Here is a 12541-nt window from a genome sequence, read left to right as displayed (position 1 = left end):
CTCTAGAATTCTTGCCTTTCAATAAAAAATATCCTCCTTACTCTATCCATTACTTCTCCTATTTATAGATATTTACAAATGTTGATGGACTGCTGGATCTAAGCCCGTTCCTCTATGAGTTCTGGTCATCTTTGATGGGCTTATTCGCGTTCGGCCCATATGGCAGTGTCTTTCTATGGGCCTGACCCATCTGTACGGACCGGATGTCGCGTTTGCAAGTCATATCCGGCCCATGTCACTTCGGGCCTCCTCAGTGTTGTAGGTCATTGGGATTCCTAGTTTGATCGTAAACTTACAACTTCCATATTTGAGTTTTACAATTGTTCTGTTCGTTAAAGATACAATTTAAATATTAATAGAAATAATTATATTATTATTTTTTATAATATATTTTTTTATTTTTTATTTTTATTAAAAATAGATATAAACAATTAAGTATTAGGTGATTCATCAAATACAATTTTATTTTATTTTAAAATATTTAAATTCTTAAGGATAATTTTGATAATAGAATTATTTTATTTTTCTTGAAAAATTTCCCTCCCAACGAACCCTAATATATATATCTCCCCGTGTATGACCCGACTAATAAAAATGGACATCTTACGATATTGTCCAAATAAACCGTCCTTTACCTTCTTTTCCTTCTTTGAACTTTAATTCTTTATGGAGGATCCCTATCTGTTTAGTTGTGGATCCCCTTATCTTTTTACTCACTCAATCCAAATCCACTAGAAAAATGATGAAAATAAGAGGATAAACAGGAAAAAAAAATCGACCAACCATTTTCAGACCCAAGATCAATTAAAACGATAAACAACGAAGTCGATGAACGGCGAATCCGGTGTGACAAGCCAGATAGTAAATCTGATGAACGCCCGGCAGTGGAGAGGTCAACGTTGTCGGATTCATCTGGACTGAAGGGAGAGAGATGAGACACGACGCAGGGGAGCGAAGGGAGAAAGATAAAAGGATTGAAAGAAATTAGAGAGAGAAAAATAGCGTAAAGAAAGAGAAATCAGCCTAATTGTACGAATCTACATTTGAAAAGTGTTGGATCGGCAAAATTATCATTTTCTATATATATATATATATATACACACACATATAATTACACTTAAGTAGATTTAAAAATCTTAAATAACAAATTAGTCTGTTTTTAATGTTAATTAAAAAAAGTTAATTTTTTAATTTGGTTGAGTTACGTAAAATAATTATACATGAACAAATACTATTATTTATGTCCAAAATACTCTCCAAACTCTTATTTCAAAATACCAAAATATAATTCCTAAATCAAATAATTTTTTCATTCATTAAATTTAAAAAATAAGATTTTTGAGTTGATTTTTAACTTGGCATTTTTCCATATGGTGTATATATTACCAAAATAAATAAGATAAAAAACAGTATATACACATATATATTTTTTTGCAAAAAACTTTAACGGTATGTCCTAATTTATATCGGTTCAAACCTGCAAATGTCAATTTAGAAATATACAAAAATATAGTGAAAATTCATTATGTATAGAATTTTTTATTTCGGTAAGTGAAAATTCATCCTATATATATATATATATATATATATATATCTACATATCTACACGTACAGTACACACACGGTAGAGAGAGATCATGAAAAAAACTAAATGGCTACTTCAGTAAATGGTAAACCAGCAATCATTTTTTTATATTTATAAAACAAGTGCAATTAATTGAACAAAAAAATTAATGATCATCTCAAGGCATGCGTCACAGCAAAGAGCGCCAAAAATGGTCGTACAAAGACAAATAAATCATGAAGCAAGAGAATGAAATTGAAGAACGGACTCCAGATTTGCTAAGAAACAACGCACCAGCAGAAACTACCAAGGGATGAAAGCAGCAACAGGAGTGATCTACAGGTCAGGCCATCGTCAAAGCAACAGTTCCAAGGCTGCATCCACAAGGCGCAACCAACCGAATAACCAAACCCCGCACAAGAGGCAAGGATAAACTTTTGATTGCCCTTTTTTTTACTATATTGAATCTTTTTATTATTAGTATTAGTTCTCGTATGTGTATATACGAAAGTTGGAAAATATATTATTTTCCTAAATTTTTTAAGTAAATAAATTATTTAAATAAAGTACTTGATTTTAGAGGAATAAATTTTAATATTTTAGAATAAGTGTTTAGTGGGCATTTTGGACCTAAATAATAGTTATTGATACATATGTAATTATTTTACTTAATTCAATCAAAGTGAAAATAAACTTTTAAAATAGACCATTTTGTTATTTAAAACTCCTAACTCTATATAAGTGTAGTTTTCTCATATACATACATATATATATATATATATATATATATATATATATATATATTATTAGAAGTGTACATAGTTTCAATATTTCATTATTAATATAAAAAATATATCTCTTAATTAATAAAAAAATAATAGTTTTTTAGTAAAAGAAAATGAAATTAAACAAGAAAAATATTAATATAAAAAATAAAATAATTTGTTTAAAACTCTACCACAAATTACCTTTTATTATAACTTTTTTAATGAAAGAAAATCTAATTAGACAAGAATATATTTAAATAAAATAATTTCTATAAAACTATACCACAAATTACCTATTTTATTTTCAATAAAATTCTATCACATTTTACAACGATATATTTAAAAAGTTTTTATAAAATTCTAACACAAATTACCTATTTACTTATTTATTATTATGAGTTTTTTAATAAATAAAAAATCTAATTATATAAGAATTATTAGTATAAAAAATATTTATTCACTAATATATAAAATAAAATAATTTTTCTAAAACTCTACCACAAATTATCTTTTATTATTAGTTTTTTAATAAAATGAAATTTAATTAGACAAGGCTATTTAAAAAATAAATAAAATAATTTCTATAAAACGCTATCACAAATTACCTATTTTATTTTCAATAAAACTCTATCGCAATAGACAAAGATATATTTAAAGTTTCTATAAAACGCTAACACAAATTATTTATTTATCTATTTATTATGAGTTTTTTAATAAAACAAAATCTAATTAGAAAAGTATTATTAATATAAAAAATTATTTATTAATTGACATAAAAATACGTTTTGAAAAGGTTTCTATAAAACTCTAACACAAATTACATATTTATCTATTTAATAAGAATTTTTTAATAAAAAGAAATCTAATTAGAAAATAATTATTAATATAAAAAAATATTTATTAATTGATATAAAAAGAGTTTTTAAAAAGCTTCTATTAAACTCTAACACACATTACTTATTTATTTATTTATTACGAGTTGTTTAATTAAAGAAAATCTAATTAGACAAAAATTCTTAATATAAAAAATATTTATTAATTGATATAAAAAATAAAATAATTTTTCTAAAACTCTACCACAAATTACCTTTTAGTATGAGTTTTTTTAATAAGAAGTAATTTAATTAGACAAGAATTATTAGTATAAAAATATATTTATTAATTGATATAAAAAGAGTTTTTAAATTTTTTTTTATAAAACTCTAACACATATTAGCTTTTTATCTATTTAATATGAGTTTTTTTTTTATAAAAGAAATATAATTAAACAATAATATATTTAAAGAAAAAAAATATTTTTATAAAATAGAACACAAATTAGTTGTTTTATTTTCAATAAAACTCTATCACATTATTTATTTATTTCGAATTTTTTAATAAAATAAAATTTAATTAGACTATATTATATTTAAAGAAAATAAAATAATTTCTATAAAACTCTATCACATATAACCTATATTTATCTATTTATTATGAATATTTTTTTATAGAAAATAAAATAATTTCTATAAAACTCAAGCACAAATTATTTATTTTATTTTCTTTAAACTCTATCACATATAACATGTATTTATTTATTTATGTTGAGTTTTTTAATAAAAAAATCTAATTAGATAACAATATATTTAAAGAAAACAAACTAATTTTTTTAAAGAATTTATATAAAACTCTAACGCAAATTACCGATTCATCTATTCATTACGAGTTTTTTAATAAAATAAAATCTAATTAAACAATAATTATTAATATTAAAAATATTTATTTAGTGATATGAAATATAAAATAATTTTTCTAAAACTCTACCACAAATTACCTTTTATTATGAGTTTTTTAATAAAATAAGCCTAATTGGACTTATCAAAAAAAAAAAAAAAAAAAAAAAAAAGCCTAATTACACAAGGATATATTTATTTAAAGAAAATAAATAATTTATATAAAATTCCACCACAAATTACTTATTTTATTTTGAATAAAACTCTATCACATTATATAAGGATATATTTAAAGAGTTTTTATAAAACTCTAACACAAATTACCTAAACTCTACCATAAATTAACTATTTTGTTTTCTTTAAAACTATAACATGTATTTATCTATTTATTATGAGTTTTATAATAAAAAAAATCTAATTAGACAATAATATATTTAAAGAAAATAAAATAATGTATATAAAACTGTACCACAAATTACTTATTTTATTTTCTTTAAATCTCTATCACATTAGACAAAGATATATTTAAAGAAAATATATAATAATATAATAATACATATAAATAAAATATAAAAGTGTAAAGAATTTTAGCATTTTAGTATTTATTTTTTAATATAAAAAATATTTATTAATTAATATAAAAAGAAAACTCTATCACATACAACCCCTGTATTTATCTATTTATTATGAGTTTTATTAATAAAAGAAAATCTAATTAAACAAGGATACATTTAAATAAAATAAAATAACTTCTATAAAACTGTATCACAAATTACCTATTTTATTTTCTATAAAATTCTATCACATTAGACAATGATATTTTTAAAGAAAAAAAATGTAACCTAGGGTCTTCAAAAAACTACAAACTCCATTTAATAAATTTTTATATCAATTTCAATCTAATGCATGATTAGTATAATTGAATTTTTATTTTAAAATTTAATTAAAAATTAACAAAATTGAATTTCAATTGTAAATTTAAAATTATACTAAATTACAAATTACCTAATAAAATTCAGATCTATACTATTATATATATATATATAATTTTTTAAATATTACCTAATAAAATTCAAATTACAAATTACCTAATAAAATTCAAATTACCTCTACCACCAATTTCAGTATTAAAATAATTTTTTTATTAATTAATAAAATATAAAATATAAATATTTCAATATTATTATAAAAACCTAAAAGAATTTATTATTTTACAAAAATCAAACTCTACCATCAATTTCAAAATATTTCAGTATTTATTAATTAATATAAAAAAATATTATTTAATGAATATAAAAAGAGTTACAAAAAATTGCAGAGGTATCAGCCCCTTACCTCCCAAAGAGAGGTCAGAGGTTCAAGTCTCGAAAGAGACATATGTGTGTGAGTACCAACTAGAAAAAAAATCAACAATTAAAAAAACATATGTATGAATTTTTTTTTCTTCTATAAGTTACAAATCATTCACCACGTGCATCGCACGTGTTTTTTCCTAGTGTGTATATCTATATCTATACTATCATTAAATGTGCAAAAAGTTTCAGTATTGCACTATTTATTTTATTAATTGCTTCATATATTTTTATACTATTATTAAATGTGCAAAGAGTTTCGGTGTTTCACTATTTCAGTATTTACTTATTAATATAAAAAATTATTTATTAATTGCTTCATACAAAAAATATTTGTTAATTGCTTCAGTAGTTCAGTATTTATTTATTAATATAAAAAAATATTTATTAATTAATATAAAAAGAGTTTTTATAAAACTCTAACACAAATTACCTAATAAAATTTTAGTTACCTATTTTATTTTCAATAAAATTCTATCACATATAACCTATATATATATTAAGTCAGGCTTGTGGTGTGCATATTTTTTATTTTCTCTTTATAATTGGTCTCGCAAGTTTTTTCTTTAATTTTCTTTTTATAGGCATTATTATTATTATTATTTTTTCTTTCTAATTGATGTTTATGTTTAGAAGTAGTTGATTTGTTTTATTTTTATTTTCTCTTTCTAATTAATGTTTAGAAGTGGTTGATTTTTTTTCTTCATATTTTTATTTTATTATTTTTCCTTCATTCTTAAGTTATTATTATTATGAGTCATTATTATTTTTTTTTCTTTTTCAGAAGTATCATGATAAGCGCTGAAAAGTGCGCATTTAAACCCCTTAAGCTTAGGTATTCTAGGACCTTTATCTATCTTATTTTTCTGCTTCAGATTGATTTCGTGTTATTTCCACTTTCAGGTACTTATCCCTAAAATAAGCTAACTCAGCCAAATAAGAGTAGGAATGAAGCAATTATGGGATAAATCAAATAAAGTAGCAAAGTAAAGCAAAAGGAAGCAAATGGTGGAATTTCAGCAACTTCGATCGATCTCAAGAAAAGTTCGATCGATCCAACTTTTATCGATCTCAGCACTTCAAGATAGATCCAGGCCATGATGTCATCTTCAAAGATCCCAAAAGTTCGATCGATCCAACATCATTCTTTGATCGATCGAACTTTCTTGTCGTTATCCACATGCCAGATCTTATCCAGCTGTACCACCCTACCAACCACTTTTGTCCTTTTCCCAAAAATATCTTCAAAATATCTCAGATTTGTTTTTATCCAAATAGGCGCCGCCATTAAGGATCAATCCAGCTTCAATTCGATAGATCTCAACCTTGTTCGATCGATCTCACCACAAGTTCGATTGATCGAACTTCCCCAATCCCGAGAAAATCCAAATTCTAGCTCATTAAAAGTTGTCTCATATCCAATCATTAAAGGATTATTGGTGTACGAGCCCAGCTCAATTGGGGTGATATTTGACCTACCTATATAAGGAATATGAGCCACTTTTACACATATACATATACTTAGAGAAAATATAATACTTAGTAAGGAAGAAAAGGAAAAGAGGAGGCTAGAGACACTATTGGAGACTTTTCATCAACCAAGGAGCAGATTTCTTTTATGGAGCTTACCCTTGAGGGTTAGAGGACATCATCCATGAGTGGCTAGACGTCCTCTTGGGGATAGAGTTAGCCCTAAGCATGCTTTTTACATCTTGATTTATGTATTTTTTAGGGGATTTGTATTGTGATACATGTCTTGACACTTTTATATATATAGATCTTGTTTATTTAATGATTTGTGTGGTTTAATGCTTCCAATTGATCATTTCATTCTATCCATATGTCTATGAATGCTAGAATAGATGCTCATGTGTTTGTCTCTGTTTCTTGTGTTATTGATGCATGTCTATGTGTATTAATGCTATAAATCTAGAGATTGTCAAGACATAGTGCTTAATAGCATATTCTTGTGGTTTATTTGATGGTTCATACTCATTTCTTGATGGATTGTACCTCTCCCTTAGTTTATTTAGTTTAATTTTATGTCATTAGCTTAGTTGTAGTGTAGTTGTTAAATGAGAGGACAATCCATACTTGTTGTTGATGTTCCATACTTATGAAAGCAAGTAACGTATTTCTCTAACCTTGTGATGTGTTTGGATTGTGAGCTTAAATAAAGGATTAATGGCTTAATTTGATATGTTGTGCTATCCACCATGTTGCTTAGACAATATATGCTTAATTTGCCATCCATACTTGTTGAAACAACCACACACACACTCTTTGTTGTAATACATGTTTTTCCCTTCATTAATCATTCATCAAGGGTGTAGAAAATTTATGCTTAGTGGTGATCTCTAAACCCCAAGATCTCTCTCTTTCTCTTTTATTATTTTTATTGCATTATTGTATTATTGTTTACTTTAGTTTAAATTACATCTTAGTGTAATTCAACCACCAACCGCTATTTTGGTCACTCGACCTACTAACCCTAATTTTGATTCCTCAACCTAGTACGACCCTCAATCCCTTGGGACGATCCCTACTTGCCCTAGCTATATTTTTAGTGAAAGGCAGTAGTGGCAATTTCTAAATGTAAAACTTGGCCACATTCATCATAACTCTACACTGCTATCTTTTGGCGGTGTGCACAAACTGTTGGGTTTCAGAGTGACGACACGGAACTTCATGCCATATCATTCTTCTTTTTTCTTTAGTTTTTATTTTTATTTTACTCTTTGTAGTTATACTTTGCATGGTTCAAAATTTGTTATTCTTAATTTGTTGTATTGAGAAGGTTGAATTGTTTTTTTTTTTTTTTTTTTTCTTTACTTTTTCTTTTTAGAAGCATTATTATTATTTTTTTCTTTTAGTTTATTATTATTTTTCTCTTTCTAATTGATGTTTAGAAGTAGTTGATTTGTTTTATTTTATTTTTCTCTTTCTAGTTGATGTGGTTGATTTGGTAAAAGTTTACTTTGGATTGTGATTTTTTTTTTCTTTTATTTATTTATTTATTTATTTTTGGTTCATTCATAATTTATTATTATTTTGAGTCATTATTGTTATAAGGAAAATCTCTCTTAATTAGAAATCAAAAATCTTGGTGACAGTGTAAGCTCCACTAGTCGTAATGCGAGTAGATACACACTCACCTTTCTCTCACTTTGCACACACCCTTACTCACAATAATGCACACATGCACTCCCCTATCCTAAGCAATTCTGTTTGGACCCTATGAGCTCTCACAACTCTCCAAATACATAATGAGAGATGTATTACAACAATAATTAAGCTATTACATAAGATAAAATTAAATAAACAACCTAAAGTATCAACCAACAACAACAGGCTTCATTTTGCAACTTCTCTGGTCTGAGTGGTAAAACTGAAAATTCGTATTAACTAAAACTAGAACTTAGTTCTTACAGCCTTGTATCAACCATATACGCATGCTCAAATGATAATCCCAATGAAACAAACATGGTATAGCAATGATAGTACTCAATAGGCATTAATATAGCTAAAACCCTAACTTTGAAGGTTCACAAGTCCAAAATTTGTTACGGTCACTTTTCTGGCCAAATTTCAACTTGAACAACCTCAAATAAGAAATATAAACATGCTCAAAAGATAGGAATACAACTTACAACAAGATATTAATAGTATATACTCATATCACAAGGTTAAACCAAAAAATACAAGCATAGATGGAGGTTTGAGACATCAAAATCTATTGCAGTTATAAAATAGATACATGCATGTGTTTTGCAAATGTAAAATAGTGAAACAAACTTGCCTCAATCTCTAAAAACCCCTGAAATGGCCTTAAGCTTGAATTGAACCTCTGGACCAGCCTTCTTCACCAGCAAACCAGATCACAACAGCCTTATTCTTCATCTTTAATTGCACACACACACTATATGGATTTCTGAATTAAATTTGCTCACAAACTGGTCTCAAAACTCGGTGAAAGTACATTGTTCTCGGTGTCTCGAGTACTTGTCACAATGTAGGTCTCAAGGATGCTCACTCAAAAGCTTAAGAGGCTCATTGCTATAATAGCATATATATATATATATGGTACATTTGGTCTGTAGTCTTACCCTAAAGAGGAAATTCACATGACACAATTCACCAATCATTGGCCAGAGAATGTCCTGACATTTCCTGAGTAAAAGGACCACAATGTCCCTAGTACAACTCACTAATTTGTTCTCTAGTGCACATACATTTGATAACTTGTGTATATAAGTATATTAACGATATATATCAAGCTTGGTCACTAAGAAATGCATAACAAATCTCATTTTCTTGTACTAGGATCACAAGACACGTGTCACATAAGTGTTCATCATTTGCAATGACTAAAATACCTCAGAAAAAAGGACACTTCTCAATATATACATAATTATGTACATGCAGCTGTGTGTACTCAGTCAAATTGGGATTCTGTGCAATTCAATACAATGCAGTATCCTAGGCAAGTGTATAATGATAAGATATATCTGTAAAAAGACCTATTTGCCCCTGGAAGCATTTATAACCAAATATCACTTGCAAAATCATAAATAATACACAATTAGGCCTGTAAACTTGATTGTCAACACAATGTACCTTCCTTAAGCTGTATGAAATGTTATCTCATGAGTATACAATGACAATACTACCCTTGTAAGTCACTGTGATGTACTGAGCACACCAGAAATAAGGATAATTCCATTAAATGGACCTGAAACAATCTTTTTAACATTATAAAGGGCAAACCCTAATTCAAAAGTGGGACCAACAAATACAAATCGGATATAGATTCATTACTAAATGAAAAATGATTCTTACACTGATTTATTACAGCGAATTGTTAGACCTATACCAATAGGCTTGTGGCCTAGCGGTACAAGACTCCTACTTCCCAAAGGTAGGTCAGGGGTTCGAACCTCAGTGGAAGTAGTGCGTGTGAGTCCCAATTAGGAAAAAAAAAAAAAAAAAAAAAATTTGTCAAACCTATTTATTTTAATTGGTCCATTGATGCAACAAATAAGGGAATGAGACCCTCCACTTACTTGTATTGTGCATAAATAACGAATCAAAAACTTTTGGTTAGGTAATTCACAACAACAAATCGGTACAATTATCACTACTCTTCCCAAATAATATGTGTTATCAGATCTCATGGAAGAATAACTCTTGTTGAATTCAAATCAAACTTGATCCAGTCCAAGTCCGATCTGCTTAATTAGGCTGAGAGTCTTTATAAACTTATAAGCATTTTAGAAAAATAGAATTGAAGATATTTTTTTCTTTTATTAACAAATAAAAAATCTCATAACGGGTATAGAAACAATATGGACGTTCAAAATTACTGCCAAACAAAAACATTGTAAGGAAATGGTGAGAGTATTGAAAAAAATGGATACGAAGAAAAAAGAAAAAATAAAAAAAACACACAAACAAACAAACATGATAAGGAACAAACCCAAAGCTATCGTAGCTTTACACCATAAGTCATTCCAATTTAGTGTAATGACAATTTTGTCTATCTTGTTGGTTACTCATTTGTTGCTGACATGAATTTGAAAATGTTCTAATCAACAATAATATGGTGAGTTTGAAAAGAGTGTCAAAAAAATCTCGTCTACTCTATTATTGGTTATAACCGAGGTCTACCATAGCAGACAATGAACTTCCCTTCTTAGCTGTAAAAGCATGTTTATTTTATCATCACATTTCTAATTTTTCATTCTGTTTTATGATATTATTGAATTTCAACTACTAAGTTAACAAAATCCATAGCATTTTAAAGTAAGTAATTTGTTTATAATTTAGACATTTTCACACAAAACTATGTTGATTTTGTTGAGAATTGAATCTCCTTTCATAAGCAAAGTGATACTCATCATTAATTTATTTCCATCGTACATGTTACAAAAATCTCTTAATAAGTCCACTTGATTACCACATTATTATATTGATTGGAAGAAGACCTATTTGATTAGGTTTTATGGACATTGAAGAAAGGTGATAAAAATGTCTCAATTTGTTAAATCAAATGAAATTTCATAAGATTTTAATTTATAAATTTAATGCTCTGTTTGGTTGGAGGGATGAAAAAATAGATGGAAGAGAGAGGGAAAGGGATAGGGAAGGGATGGGATGGTGTTTCTCTCAAATTTTGTTTGGTTGGATGAAATGAATAATAGAAATGATGAATGGGGTGTTATAATTTTTTTTTCGGTTGGAAGGAAGGAAAGATGGTATTTATATTATTTTTACTAGTATACCTTTATTATTTAAAATTCTAAAAATTCTATATGTATCCCAAATTTTTAGGAAGATTAGAAATGGAAAACACATATTTATGTTAGTTATTACTTTTTTTTGTCTCCTCTTCCACTCAATTTTGGGCGGATAGAAAAATACGAAGGAGGGAGAGATACTTTATCCCTCTTTACTTCTTTCCTCTTTTTCCTTTCCCTCTAACCAAATACAAAAAGTTATTTTATCCCTTTCTCAATCCCTTCCTCCAACCAAACATAGCATAAAAGTTTATCCATCCACCATTTATATGGCATAAGTAAGGATGTCAATTTAATAATTGGCATGTTCCTCTCCGCTATATTGAAAGATTTAAGATCATTTTGATAAAGTTATGCACGCATTTAGAAATAATTTTTTTTTTTTGGTCATTGACAGTAAACTTACACACACTTTGTCGAGGAGATAGAGAAGATACTACTGGACCATAAGGTACTTGGTAGAAAAGTTAAAACTCTCAAAAGTACCAAACTTGCCCGATTAATAATTTAGATATAAATAAATATTATTTTGTTAGTTATAAATTTTTTTCTTTATTTCTTATAATAAATTTAAATTTTAACAGTATTTTTGCTATTATGATTATTAAATTTTTGACTCCGTTAACATTCCTACAAATAAATATCTAGAATCACTCTTTTTAGAATAGTAATTTTTTAATGAAGCACGTTGAAATTTGAAGGGGCATTTTCCACCAAGACGGGGTTCGGGCTTGGTCCAGGGCCTAAATGCCCATTATCCACAATCGTTAATTGGTTACGGGTCAACCCTTTTATTGAATCCAGAAACTCCCCAACACTTCTGCAGTCTTCCTTTGCCTCTTCCCCAAGC

This window comes from Cornus florida, unplaced genomic scaffold, assembly GCF_030987335.1.
Source record: "Cornus florida cultivar Cherokee Brave unplaced genomic scaffold, ASM3098733v1 CherokeeBrave_3.0.0_Hap2_Chr11, whole genome shotgun sequence".
In the NCBI taxonomy this organism is placed as follows: Eukaryota; Viridiplantae; Streptophyta; class Magnoliopsida; order Cornales; family Cornaceae; genus Cornus; species Cornus florida.
Note: the sequence above shows the minus strand (reverse complement) of the source record.